This window comes from Cyphomyrmex costatus, unplaced genomic scaffold (assembly GCF_001594065.2).
Source record: "Cyphomyrmex costatus isolate MS0001 unplaced genomic scaffold, Ccosl1.0 scaffold499, whole genome shotgun sequence".
NCBI classification, from domain to species: domain Eukaryota; kingdom Metazoa; phylum Arthropoda; class Insecta; order Hymenoptera; family Formicidae; genus Cyphomyrmex; species Cyphomyrmex costatus.
The window spans coordinates 69,333-84,346 of record NW_017279259.1 but is presented as its reverse complement, the minus strand read 5'-3'; the positions used below and the strand labels follow the sequence as shown (position 1 = coordinate 84,346).

Here is a 15,014-nt window from a genome sequence, read left to right as displayed (position 1 = left end):
AGTTTAAACTAAATACTGATGAGAACATGCCATGCCGTAACGTCAAGCTGGATCTTGGATGCTTCTAATTTATAATTTCGTGTGAATTTATATAGGGCAAAGTGGTCTAAATCAGACCTATTTACAGTTTTTGTTCTCTATAAGGCGTAAATAAAGTCCGATCATGAAACCAATAGTGCCATTCGAAAGATCATTTAATTTCCTTCATTTTTGCTTGAGACCATTTTGACGTATCTTTTACCTGTGTCGAACTATAATGGAAAATATAAAAATGCATTTTCCGGTCCGATTTGGAACTCATAGATCCAAATCGAACCTCTTCTACATTATTATAGACTTTTAAATAGAATTTCAAAATATTTTAATTAATTTTTGTTAGTATTGAGTAGAAACAAGCAATTTAAGACTCAAAGATAAAAATACAGTTTATATTATTAGAATTAAAAACCTTAAATACTTCTTTATTAAATAATTTTATTCCATCACTAAATGGCTGCAATAACCCCATATATCCTACTTTATTCGTACCTTTCCGAATTTGTAAATATCCTAAAAATTTTCACTCTAACAAAGTAATATAAGCAATTCCAACTAATACAATAATTTTTAACAAAATTAATCTTATTAAATTTAATAATATATAATTTATATATAAAATTATTACTTATATATTTACTTCATATATAATTATTAAATTCTAAATTTAATGCACTTAATTTCTGCCAAAGTAATTTAATTTATATTTATCTTTTTTAATAAATTCAATCAATAATAAATTCCATCAATCTGTTGTGAGTCTGATGTCACTTTACTGATTTAGTGTTCCTTGGACCAGATCTGGTCGGTCGATCGCCAGTACTACAACCAGTTTGTGATGAACCTTCTTTCTTCGATGAATTAATTGGATTACTCATCTTTTTAGTGTAGTTTTTTTGTATAGAGGTCCGATTTGGACACCCAAAGAGAAGTCCGATTTAGACACGGGTTCTTTCGAACTATTGGAACAAATTTTGCAATAAACCGCAAAAGTTATCACAAAACTCTTGATATTTTTGAATTCTGCACTTTTTAATTATCTTAAATCAATATTACCGTTCAAATTTTTAACATCTGTTAAATAATGATTTACAAGGATTTATTTTTTTTTTTTAATTTTGCAAAATTCTAATAAACTATCACGAGTTAAATTGACTAACAATTTAATAATTTTGATGCTCATGCCTCAAGTTGAATCGGCCGGGAGTCGAATCCAAATCTCTGGCGTTTCGTCGCCTAAGCCTTTAGACCGAGGCAATATAAATTAGTTATTATTTATAAATTTTTATGTCATTCATAGATTTTAACATGTCATTCAACATTATTAAGATCCAAGATGTTATGAGCATCAAAATGGTTAGATTGTTAGTCAATTTAGCTCGTGATTTAGGAATCTACATACGCGTAATATATAAATCCACACGAAATTATAAATTAGAAGCATCCAAGATCCAGCTCGACTATTACGGCATGTTGTCAGGTTGGTTCCCTGGCATTTATAAAAAAAAACTTGCAATACTAAAAAGCCTAACAAATGTGGAAGTTGGGCATCGGACAATATCAAAAGACGTTATAAACCAATGCGTGTGTATGGAGAAAAATAAAATTCTCTTTGGTTAGATTACCTGAACATTTGATTAAAATAATTGTATGTACATTTCACTTAACATTTGATACCAGACACTCTTTGTTCGGTGTACCGCGGCATTCAAGCAGCGATGTTTATCTTCATTAAAGCAAAATGATGAATTAAATTCTTCGGGAAAATGTATATTAGTGGAAAAAGGAAAAGCAAAACGTCACTGATCTCAAAAAGATAGTCGCTATCGCGCACACCATTATGTAGACGTGAGATCCTGAATGACACAATGACAACTTGTACGGAATCACGCGTCGAAAGTCCAGACGCCTCGGCCCCGTCTCGCCTATCTTGAGAGCGATAAAAATCGCGCGAAGAAGACGAAAGGTTAACGGCGTGTAAATTTCACTCGACGTTCTCTCTACAGTCGACAGATTTCGTTAAACGCAAAAGCGTCAACGAATGACTGCCGTTAAGTTTAGTGGCACGTTAGAAAATCGCAGCCATATATATCATATATATATATTTATATAGAGCGTACTCGCGTGAAATCTCGTTACTACGAAAAGTATACTTCGAATAAAATAAGTCACATTCAAAATAAAAGAAGGGCCGAGAGCCAAATGTTGACATTTAAACAAAGACACTTTAATTCGAATTAATAAACATTACATTTACTAATACATACGAACTTCCAATTTATATTATTTTGACTATTCCAATATACACCTACAATATCTAAGGAAACAAAGACTGCGTTACTTGATAATCAATTTTGTAGACATTAAATGGGTATCCTAAATTTTTGTGAACATTGATAATGATCGGTGTCGAAACGTCTGTTGATATTTGTTTTTATTATTAATTTGTAATGTTTATTAATTCGAATTAAATTTGTCTTTGTTTAAATGTTAACATTTGGCTCTTGGCCCTTCTTTTATTTTGTATGTTTTATACTTAAAGAGCCTTCTATTATATTAATAAGTTATTTCTTTCTTTTTTATTTAGCCTTTAATGTTCGTGACGATTGTAGCTATAATACAGATAGTGCAATATGTATCCACGTAACTGTAAGCACGTTCAATGTGAAATCTGACTTAATATTATAATATGCTCGCCATAGTGCACACAAAAGAGTCTACTAAGGTAACGTTAGCTGACCTAAACGAGCAATATCCGATATAAAATGTAAATGTAACGAACGTCATTCTGCATATATCCACGCAAGCAACAGAGTTATTTATTATATTTTAGACAAAAGGTAAACAGAAAGAGCTACATGTCGAAAATGCATGAAAAAATTAATTACGTAGCATTAAATGTAACGTACTGCCTAAAACGTAATATATACGCAAAACTGAAAAATCTCATTATCAGCTCTTTGAATAAACTATAAGGTATATCGCGAAAAGCTAAATTAAATTTTGTCAATTGAATTTTGTCGCATTTATTAATAAGAGACGAGGTTAAATATGAAAACATTAATAATTCGAACGTACTTTAATTGCTAATTATTCGCGATATAATAGCGTATCCATTAATGTTTTAATTATACAGGGCGTTTCCAAAAACCTTTGTTAAAGACAAGCGGCGACTGTCATCACGGGGCTGCTACCAATTCACGTAAATGCCGTAAATTACTAGGGGTCGGATAACCGTCGGATTAAGATCGTAGGCACGGAACTTACCCCGACGTACATACATATTTTGACAAGGGCAGCAAGGGTTAAGACCAAGATTTAGCTCGTCTATGTAGACACAGTCCCGTGGTCGTCAACATAGTCAATATCAGGCATGGCGCACACTTCCCTATTCTTTATTTCAAGTTAAACACGAAGAAAAGCAGACGTCCAAGAGAGATTGGTATCGTAATACTAATTTATTCAATACTTTGTTAGGTTTAACGATAGATACGAATTTTTCCCTAAACGTCAAGATGAATTTGTATCTCTCTAAAAGTCTAAAATATTAAAATAATATTAACGTTGAATAATCAATTAAATAATAAATATAATATTAAAAATGTTTAAAAATAGAACATTTGAAATGTTTCTCTTTAGAAATTAATTGATTACATCTTTATTATTCGGGCCTTACTAAAATTAGATCAATATTTATAATAGCAGACAAAATAATTCGCAATCCTCACTTTTTAATTTACATCAGAAAGTTAAAAAACCTTTTCTGGCAACGTATAAATAAATTGCCAGGGCTTTATACGTGCATTATAAAATTAAATTATAAAATTGCTAAAAATGTTTTTTTCAGTTTTATTAAATACTTTTTATTTGAAAATGACGTCAGGAATATAGCACGATTTTACACGTGTAGCATAACAGATATATGTATACGTTAAAATAACAGAGAACATGCATTTTTAATGCAACATCGAAAAATGCTCGAAAGAGTGGTTTTTAAATATTTGTACAAGGTTTGTTTTTTTTTGTGTGTGTCTTTTAAGAAGCGATAATAATAACTTGAGAATCGTGAAACTAAATTCGAAGAGATTATATGGGATTATTTTCGTCAGAAGAAATCGCATGCGAATCGCTTAATGAGCACGCGAGCGCGAACAAACAAACAAATACATCATGAGGAAAAGAAGCGATGCAAAACGCGCGAGAGAATTCTTCATCGGGGGGGTGGGAACGGAAAACGGGTAAGAGACAGCTAAAGATAATGTACCCCTGCATACAGATGACGTTATTAAACGGAAATCTGCAGATGGAGCGAACACATAAAGCACTGTCTACCATCGTTGTCTGATTAGGCATGCAACGTTTCCCATCTCCCCTCCCTCCTTCTTTCTCTTTCCCTCGGCAAGATACTAAAAGCGCGCTCTCTCCCTCTCTCTCTCTCTCTCTCTCTCTCTCGTTACGGGCACGTGGCACGCCACGCCGCGCCGCTACGTAAATTCCGCAAAACGATAACGGCGATTTTAACACCGCGTACAATGCAACATTGCGCGGCAATGCAGTTCGTTCAACGGTAACGAACTCGAGGGAGAGCGAGCTTTTCTCCAATTCCCGCATTCCGGAAATTCAACCGAGAAATCTAACTTTACCTGCGGCACACGTAATCATCAAAAATGCTTCTGTCACGTAATAAGACGCAAGTGTATCGCAATACAATGTAAAATTTCCATATTAATTATATATATATATATATATATATATTCGTACGTATATAGCGTCTTTTACTAGCGTTTCTATTATATCGTGACTAATCAAATGTTGTAAAATATACTGTGCACAAAATATAAAATATAAATCACAGACCGATCAGTTAAAAAAAATATTTTAGATAAGTATAATAATAAATACAGTAAAGGACTCTTAGTTTCAAACAAATTGTAAAGTTATTATATTTTTATATATTTTTTAATTCTATGTTATTTGCGTTTTTGACTATTTTAAATTTCCTTTTATGTTTTGACTACTTCATTAAAAAGGAAAAAATTTTTTTAAAAAGAGTTTCACTCTTAATTTGTCTTTCTACTTCACTATTAGATCAGAATAGTTTATATAATAGTTAACTGTAGTACATAAGAGAACGTTTTTAGATATTATTTAGATTGGTATTTTTATTTTATGTTGTATATGTAGGAATTCTTTCCTCTAAAGGGAGAGGGAGAAGGGGAGAAGAGAGAGAAAGAGAGAGAGAGAGAGAGAGAGAGACTAGAGCTTATAGGCGTTAATTTGATTGGCTGCGTCCAGCAGAGAAAGCAGCTTTGCAACTGTTACAATATTTTTAAATATTATATAATCGATTTATCCATTTAAGATCCGATATGGAACTAACAATAAGAGCAAAACCAACCGTAATAAATAAATCATTAAATAATTTTACAACTGCAAAGGTGCTTTTATAACAAGATACCGAGTTTGACCGAGCAAACTGTAATTACTCGAAAAATTCTGAACGGAATTTATATCTAATTTCAACAAACGCGATCAAATAATTGTTCATATTAACAGATTTACTTACAGATTGATGTAGTTTTTTGCCATAGCAATGTCGTGAACGTCATCTCCTGCTCCAATAAGCCATACCGTCGAAATGCGATCCATCCTTCCTTCCTTCCTTACAGAAGACACAAACTTGCCGGAAATTCGAAGTTTCTCGCGAGGTTTGTCCCGACACTTTCACATCTGACACTTCCAAAACGCGCGATTGCCTTTTAGCGAATAACAACGTTAAAACCTGTCACAGTCCCATCGTCACAAATATTTCTTTCCTTCCTGTGCAAGAGAACAACAAGCTCTCGAAGTTTATCTTGACGGACGTGACGCGTCGATGAGAAATACTCGCGGCGAAATAACGCGGATACAATAACGATAATGCAATTAATTGTTCGTCCGCGCTAATTTGATACAGCGGAATGATCTCCCAGCACTTTGCTCGGCACTTTCCCGGCGTTTATTCACGCGAAACTCACTGCCGTGAGAAAAAGCATAAATAATACAGAGCGACATTCACGTTCCGCCCGTTTTGCTCCAACCGCCGCGAACGCGAAACTAAGGCTGAGTTTCCACCGAGCGCGTCACGCGTCGCGTCGTCGAAGGAGAGAGAGAGATAAGAGAAGGGTTGTGTATTTATATATAAACTTCTCTCCTTCTCTGTCTCACGACGCGACGCGTGACGCGCTCGGTGGAAACGTACCATTAACTGCCCTGACGATAAGATGGCGATATTACGCGGTGGCAAAATATACGCGCAGCATACTTCACGTCGCGCATAGCGCACGTCATACGTAGCGCACTTCGCGCTGTGTAGCTACGGATCGCGGTTCAAATACTTTGAACGGGCAATTTGAAATTTAACAAGGACTCTCTTAATATAAACAATAATCAATCACCGTACAAGGGCAAAGTAAGAGTGAACTTAAAATAAACCTGAGAGATAACGAATTTACTTATAAAATAAAACTACAAATATTATATCAAATTAGCAAATTTACAAAAATTAATTAACTTAAGGCTAATTAAACTTAATAATAAATAAGGCAAAGGACTCTTAGTTTAAAACATAAAGTAATAGACTAAAAAGACAAATTAAGAGTCATAACATTAAAATTTTAATCACGTAATAAAAAAATAAAAGAGAAACAATAAATTCGCAAACATAAATAATATATAACAGGAATAGACATTTCCAATAAAACTTAACCGCAGGTCTTCAAAGACTTGAAGATTTGAAGACCTGCGGTTAAGTTTTATTGGAAACGTCTATTCCTGTTATAGTATATTATTTATGTCTGCGAATTTATTGTTTCTCTTTTATTTTTTTATTACGTGATTAAAATTTTAATGTTATGACTCTTAATTTGTCTTTTTAGTCTATTACTTTATTAATTAAACTTAAATTACTAAAAATAGTGATTAATATATACAGGATCTACGTGACCAGTTTCGACTATCTAATTGAGTTCTCTTCAGACTTCGAATCATCTTGTTACAGTATAGTGGATAAATTTATTGTAGAAAAATGAGACATTGTTAATGAAAAATTGATAATTCGTATGTTAAGAAAATTTCAATAACAGTCACAATACATTTGAAAACTAATATAAATTCTGTCCAGTAATTAGAATGTAGTGGATGCAGATAATACATTATTATAAGTAATAAAATATAATATAAAATATATAATAATAAAAAACAATTGTACTCTATGAACAAGAAACGTTTTATGTTCTTTATATGGAGAGATGTAGTGGCTATTAAGAAGTATCGAAACAGACTGAGTAAAGAAGACAATTAAAATAATATGAAAGTCACATTTTAATTTTTATTTATCACGGTTATATATATGCTTTGTGGAGACCTTCGGTGTCAAAAGTTTACAAGTTGACAGGGCGTTCACGATCTTCAAGGTCGAAATTTCCCTCTCGAAACTGTTAGAATTTTTCACACGTACTGTACGATACAGCATTCTTGTCCAAAGCCGAATTTTTCTTTTGCCTCAGCTTTGTTTTGTTTTGTTTTTTTTTAAATTGAAACGCGAAAAGAAGGCAGTGCCTCAAATGTTGCTTTTCGAACGACATCGTGTTTACTGCTAATTTTTCAGATTATGTTCACAAGGAGTTCAAGTATTGTACTTCATTTTATAAAAATAAAATGGCACTTTAAAATGACTACAAAGGAGAGGAGGGGGAGTTCAACTTAAACGGGTTCTGAGATCGCTGAAAGGTAGGGGCCGAGAATTAACATCCTAATACTTGCATTATTTCGACACTGCCGTGTAAAAACAATGACGCGGAGCAACATCTCGCTCCAAACCGCTGCATCTGACTGCATCCAACTGCGTCGCGAGGGCGAAAAGAACTAAGATAGCGGCGCCGCGCGATGCGTAACACACTTCATATTATGTAACGGTTGTGATTTAAATATGGTCGTTTCTTTGTTTTTCAACGTTCGAATACGTATTTATTTATTTCATTTCAAGTGCAATTTTTTAGGATTTCAAGTAACGCGATTAGACCTATTGAGTCTGTTTGCATTGCTTTGAAATAATCCTTAAAAAATCGTTTGTCCTCGAAGTGATATTCGAGAATTGAAAAGAGAGAAAACGAAGATGCTAAGTGCAAAAAGTTCAAGCAACGCGAACATATACCTATTGTTATTAAGCCGGTTTTACATTAGTTGCAAGCCGATCGCGAGTTCATTGCCAATCTCAAGCTTGCATTTTGAAATCAACGCTTCAGCTGGGCTGTCGCGACGCTGCGAAATAAAATTAGCCAACACGTTAAGATGGCAATACATTATTAGAAAAGTAACCCTATAGAATATATAATCGTGGAAATATAGCGAAATTAATATTTATAATTATAGCATTTTATATTTTAATGCTCCAACCCTGGTTGAAGTTGGCCATTTCGGCAATTATTATGGCGATTATTAATAAAATCATCCAAGCGGGATACGAGTCATCATAATTAAAATAATGTCAAAATAGCTTCAAAATAATTACCTACTAAAAGTCATCTTTCGATCAATAATGATTCATTTTAACGTCATTTTGATTTTATCATGACTTGTTCTGTTCGGACATAAATCAAATTAATATTGTTTTCATATTATATCAAATTAGCAAATTTACAAAAATTAATTAACTTAAGGCTAATTAAACTTAATAATAAATAAGGCAAAGGACTCTTAGTTTAAAACATAAAGTAATAGACTAAAAAGACAAATTAAGAGTCATAACATTAAAATTTTAATCACGTAATAAAAAAATAAAAGAGAAACAATAAATTCGCAAACATAAATAATATATAACAGGAATAGACATTTCCAATAAAACTTAACCGCAGGTCTTCAAAGACTTGAAGATTTGAAGACCTGCGGTTAAGTTTTATTGGAAACGTCTATTCCTGTTATAGTATATTATTTATGTCTGCGAATTTATTGTTTCTCTTTTATTTTTTTATTACGTGATTAAAATTTTAATGTTATGACTCTTAATTTGTCTTTTTAGTCTATTACTTTATTAATTAAACTTAAATTACTAAAAATAGTGATTAATATATACAGGATCTACGTGACCAGTTTCGACTATCTAATTGAGTTCTCTTCAGACTTCGAATCATCTTGTTACAGTATAGTGGATAAATTTATTGTAGAAAAATGAGACATTGTTAATGAAAAATTGATAATTCGTATGTTAAGAAAATTTCAATAACAGTCACAATACATTTGAAAACTAATATAAATTCTGTCCAGTAATTAGAATGTAGTGGATGCAGATAATACATTATTATAAGTAATAAAATATAATATAAAATATATAATAATAAAAAACAATTGTACTCTATGAACAAGAAACGTTTTATGTTCTTTATATGGAGAGATGTAGTGGCTATTAAGAAGTATCGAAACAGACTGAGTAAAGAAGACAATTAAAATAATATGAAAGTCACATTTTAATTTTTATTTATCACGGTTATATATATGCTTTGTGGAGACCTTCGGTGTCAAAAGTTTACAAGTTGACAGGGCGTTCACGATCTTCAAGGTCGAAATTTCCCTCTCGAAACTGTTAGAATTTTTCACACGTACTGTACGATACAGCATTCTTGTCCAAAGCCGAATTTTTCTTTTGCCTCAGCTTTGTTTTGTTTTGTTTTTTTTTAAATTGAAACGCGAAAAGAAGGCAGTGCCTCAAATGTTGCTTTTCGAACGACATCGTGTTTACTGCTAATTTTTCAGATTATGTTCACAAGGAGTTCAAGTATTGTACTTCATTTTATAAAAATAAAATGGCACTTTAAAATGACTACAAAGGAGAGGAGGGGGAGTTCAACTTAAACGGGTTCTGAGATCGCTGAAAGGTAGGGGCCGAGAATTAACATCCTAATACTTGCATTATTTCGACACTGCCGTGTAAAAACAATGACGCGGAGCAACATCTCGCTCCAAACCGCTGCATCTGACTGCATCCAACTGCGTCGCGAGGGCGAAAAGAACTAAGATAGCGGCGCCGCGCGATGCGTAACACACTTCATATTATGTAACGGTTGTGATTTAAATATGGTCGTTTCTTTGTTTTTCAACGTTCGAATACGTATTTATTTATTTCATTTCAAGTGCAATTTTTTAGGATTTCAAGTAACGCGATTAGACCTATTGAGTCTGTTTGCATTGCTTTGAAATAATCCTTAAAAAATCGTTTGTCCTCGAAGTGATATTCGAGAATTGAAAAGAGAGAAAACGAAGATGCTAAGTGCAAAAAGTTCAAGCAACGCGAACATATACCTATTGTTATTAAGCCGGTTTTACATTAGTTGCAAGCCGATCGCGAGTTCATTGCCAATCTCAAGCTTGCATTTTGAAATCAACGCTTCAGCTGGGCTGTCGCGACGCTGCGAAATAAAATTAGCCAACACGTTAAGATGGCAATACATTATTAGAAAAGTAACCCTATAGAATATATAATCGTGGAAATATAGCGAAATTAATATTTATAATTATAGCATTTTATATTTTAATGCTCCAACCCTGGTTGAAGTTGGCCATTTCGGCAATTATTATGGCGATTATTAATAAAATCATCCAAGCGGGATACGAGTCATCATAATTAAAATAATGTCAAAATAGCTTCAAAATAATTACCTACTAAAAGTCATCTTTCGATCAATAATGATTCATTTTAACGTCATTTTGATTTTATCATGACTTGTTCTGTTCGGACATAAATCAAATTAATATTGTTTTCAACGTATATTATAAATAATATGTATAATACATATTTATAATATATGTATATTATAATATACATTTATAATATACGTATATTATAAATATGTCACGATCGCTTTACATATAATTTATTTTATATTTTTTTTTCGCATAATATTTCTAATTCTTGATATTTCACGAAAAGATTCGTTATTATTATTACATTATTACGTTGATTACGGAAATGACAAAAACTCGAAACTTATGATACGTTCACAGCAAAATTATTATTTATTATTATTATTTTGTAGAGATCAGTAGACATCACACATAACACTTGCAATCATTCTTTACAGAAATACGAAGTCAGGAGGCATTCGACCGCAAAAAATGTCCGCTTCACTCCTCAAACGTAATGTCGGTATGCAGGCGTGGAAAATTTAATGGGCCAAGAGTGAGAAACACGCGCGGACGTTTGGAAATTTTTCGAGCGGCATTCCTCGTTGGGGATATGCCGGATAATAATTTCGCCGGTCACGCCGCGCATTCACGTACGTTATACGTATATTTCAAGCTAGCGACTGACGGGGAAGAGTCTTCCAAGATTAACGATTCCGTAAAATTTTCAGCTGGATTCCGCGCTGAGGACGCTATCCGAGAGCAGCGCGCGTTCGGGGGCGGGACCGAATATCGAACGGTCCTGCTTTATTTTTCATGTATTTCTGTTTAACGTTGCATCGGCGAAATTTAGGTCGCGCGAAGCCGTTAAAGTTTCCGGATCGATAAAATTTTAATAAATGCTAATTCGCGCCAGGGCCGATGTACGGTTAATACCCGCAAAATTGAATCGTCTCTCCCGCGGAGACCGGCGCTTCATTACTCGAGGAGCGCGGCCCTTTCAAGGAGAATGTTTGCTCTTTCACTCCGTGTACGAAATTAAGAAAAGAGGAGCCGGGAAGAATAGACGAGAAGCGGTATCGTCAACCTTGTCGGTGGTCCAATCTTGGAACATCACTGTCGACCATTAAGTTAGTCTTTACTTAGACGAGCTGTTTTTACTGCTTTCTTAACTCGCTCGGGACTTCTGAAAATACCGCGCTCTGTGAAAACAGTCTGCTGTGCAAATATGTGCCTGTTTAAATAATCTATATTCTTGCTCGACTATATAATCTGATATTTTCAAATAATATGAAAGCGATAAAATGTCAATAATATAACGTTACGTAACGCACACATGATAGCATAATGACAACAATTGCCTGCTACGTATATCTGTTATCATAATCGTAAAAATTCCATTTTGGATTGTGCATATAAACATTTTATTTAATATCAATTTGTTTTTGTACCTCGCAAATAAAATAATTTACAATTATGATGTATCATAAAATTCCACAAAGCAATTTTATTTCGAAAGGAATATCTGTAAAATTTGTATTGTTATCGCACTCAATTCCATCGATTTTACAGGAAGGCTGTTACATCAATCAATTCTACTCCGAATGAATTCGTGACGCGCCAATTAAAGAGCAACAGTGATAAGGACGAATCTGGGGAGTGCAGAGTTTATCAGTTAGTTTATTATGTAACAGTGATGAACAATCTGGACCTTATATATTCGACAGTTATGAAACTGAAGGGAATTCGAAGCACCGACATGCTCGGTAAGATTGTTCAGGCGAAAACCTAAACGCAGCCGAATGTATTATGCCTGCGTAAGAAGCACGCTGTTATTCTATACACGGACGCGCGGCCGCAGGACTACGATCAACATGCCGCAAACATCTGTACTGTAAGCGCAGAGATAGACGAACGCCAAAGCCGCGAAGGGGGTCGTCAACTATGTACATAATTTCCAACTTCTAACTCTATCCATTCCTGCAACAGACGATCCGGACTGTCCGGAAGCGGCAAATCTCTCCGCGCCTCCCCCGGAGCGTGGTCAACCCCAGATATATGCTCGCTTGACGCGCGAATAGCATCGCGCATGGGAATAGTCTCATTTGTATTTTGTTTGTATGCTGCCTCATTAATAAAATGGATCGGCGGCAAAACAGAAAATTACTCTCGAATCGAGATACCAGAGTGCCGTAAAATCAGGCTATATACGATAAAATATAGATCACCGCGACCTCATTGTTTTATTATCCAATATAGAATTTAAACAAAAAGATAATACTGCTAAATTTAAATATTAATTTAATATATATCCAATTTGTTCGTTTATATTAACCTCTTTTTTTTATATTTGTTACATAAAAAGAATAATCTTGCTGAAGTAGTATCTAAAAGTTTAAACAGATACAGATCTGAAAATAATTTTGTTCAACAATTAAAATAATTATTTAGAAAACTTGTTACATCTCTATTACATCTTCATTTAAGTAGATTTTAAGTAGTTTCTTTTGTAATCTTATTTTTAATATATATAATTTTGTATCCTAATTTTTAAAATTAAACACGTCAACATTTCCTTAATTTTAATCTTAATTTGACTCTTACTTCGCCCTTTTTATTGTTATTGATTATTATTTATTATGAAGAGTCCTTGTTATTTTTCAATTTAATGTTATTTAGAAAACTCAATCATGCTGAAAACAATACAAAAAGTTTTAATATTTTTAGTAATCAATTTAAATGTCCTAAATAATTATTATTTTAACGATCCCCAAAACAAAATTATTTCCAGATTCATATCTAACTATTTATTTCAGATACTTGTCAACAAAATCGTTCTTTCAGCATTTACAGCATTTTACGAAAACGTGTGTGTTGAATTTGTCTATCGATCGGCAATCGTATACAAGATCAGACGATCGTTACTTGTTATAACCGAGACAATCTGATTTGACTTCAACCTCAACGTAATTTGGCTCCACACCCTTTTTCGGCAGAGAATCGTCAAAATTACTAAATTCCAAATGGGGTGGGGCTTGGCAAGGACGCATTGCCCGAATAACGGCAGCCATGGTGCATCGTCGCAAGTGCAGAAATCCGCTCCATCAAAACAAGTTCTGTCAGCGTGCCCTCCCATCATAACGGCCGCAGTGAAGTCCACTTGTGGAGCAAGACGGATGCTCGTTTCTGTCATCATTCTGATCTTTTTGCTGGCCGCTATATATTGGGTATCTCTGCGCCAAACGAGCCCCACCGTACGTCGACCAATGAGAATTCAACCTTCGCGAAATACCACGCCGGAGCAAACAGGGGAAACGGCTCAGAGATAGAGGTAACATAACTAACAATTCTAATGTCTTCGAGAGAGAGAGAGAGAAACATGCAGGATAATCCTACATCTCCAATAAATCCAAAACGGAAATTTATAACAAGAAAAATACTCGCAATTCTTTTATTGTAGTAATACAATTTTTTCATCGTATAATTCTTGCAGCTCAGAATGTCTTATATTGAGAAAAGAATTAAAATGCTTTATAAATTTAGTCTTTGTAATTATAATCTCGATAATATTTTTCATGATAACGCTAACGTATTTGTTTGCGTATAGTTATTTTAAAATTTATAATCATCCTGAAATTATCCTGATACATTTCGAGGCATGCATAATGCAGATTAATAGAATAGTATTATTAGAAGACAAAAATGGCACGAATAAATCTAAAAGTATTAAACTAGGTAATCAGCATTGAAAGAAGAAAGAAAAAAAAAAAAATCCGAAGTAACGATCCATATGGACTTGCATTTCCAGGCAATACGCTGCACTGCATTTCATCGCCGGACACTGATACTGTATATCATAGTAGCAGCTGTGGTACAATGTATCGTATAAAAAACAACCAATCCTTTAAGTCTAATAAGCTGTCTGAAAACCGAAGAAATACAATAATAAAATGTTTATACTGACACGTATATGATATTAATTTATCATCTTTAATAATAAAACACTATAATGACACACAGCCTGTCACGAAACGTTTGTACTTAAAAATCTCGAAAATTCATTATTATTTTGCACGAAATGGACCTCGAAAATCAAATGACATTAATCATATTGTTTATGAAGTAAAAGTACAATGATAAAATTACTTTGAACTTAAATCTGTAGCGTTCACTTTGATATATTTTATTCAATGTGTTTATCATTATCACGAATATGTATGATAAAATGGTGAGAAATTTAATACGGAACGAATATCCCAAAGACTCTCTATAAACTGTATATAAATAATAATTAAATAAGCTATAATGATCCACGACGATGG

General features: G+C 33.5%; 1 protein-coding gene and 1 long non-coding RNA gene across 2 annotated transcripts in view; one reads left to right on the top strand and one right to left on the bottom strand.

Moving 5' to 3' along the window:
• LOC108778255 (tyrosine-protein phosphatase Lar-like) overlaps nucleotides 1-5,804 on the bottom strand; it is a 334,530-nt gene extending 328,726 nt beyond the window's left edge. Inside the window, exon 1 of the mRNA XM_018545382.1 lies at nucleotides 5,603-5,804. The gene's annotated coding sequence lies outside the window, so the exon portion shown is untranslated. The remainder of the gene's footprint in view (nucleotides 1-5,602) is intronic.
• A 7,816-nt stretch (nucleotides 5,805-13,620) lies between these two features.
• Nucleotides 13,621-14,661, top strand: LOC108778250 (uncharacterized). The gene is made up of 2 exons (XR_001940842.1): nucleotides 13,621-14,023; nucleotides 14,428-14,661. It is a non-coding gene; the product is annotated as an uncharacterized LOC108778250 (long non-coding RNA).
• Nucleotides 14,662-15,014: the final 353 nt, after the last annotated feature.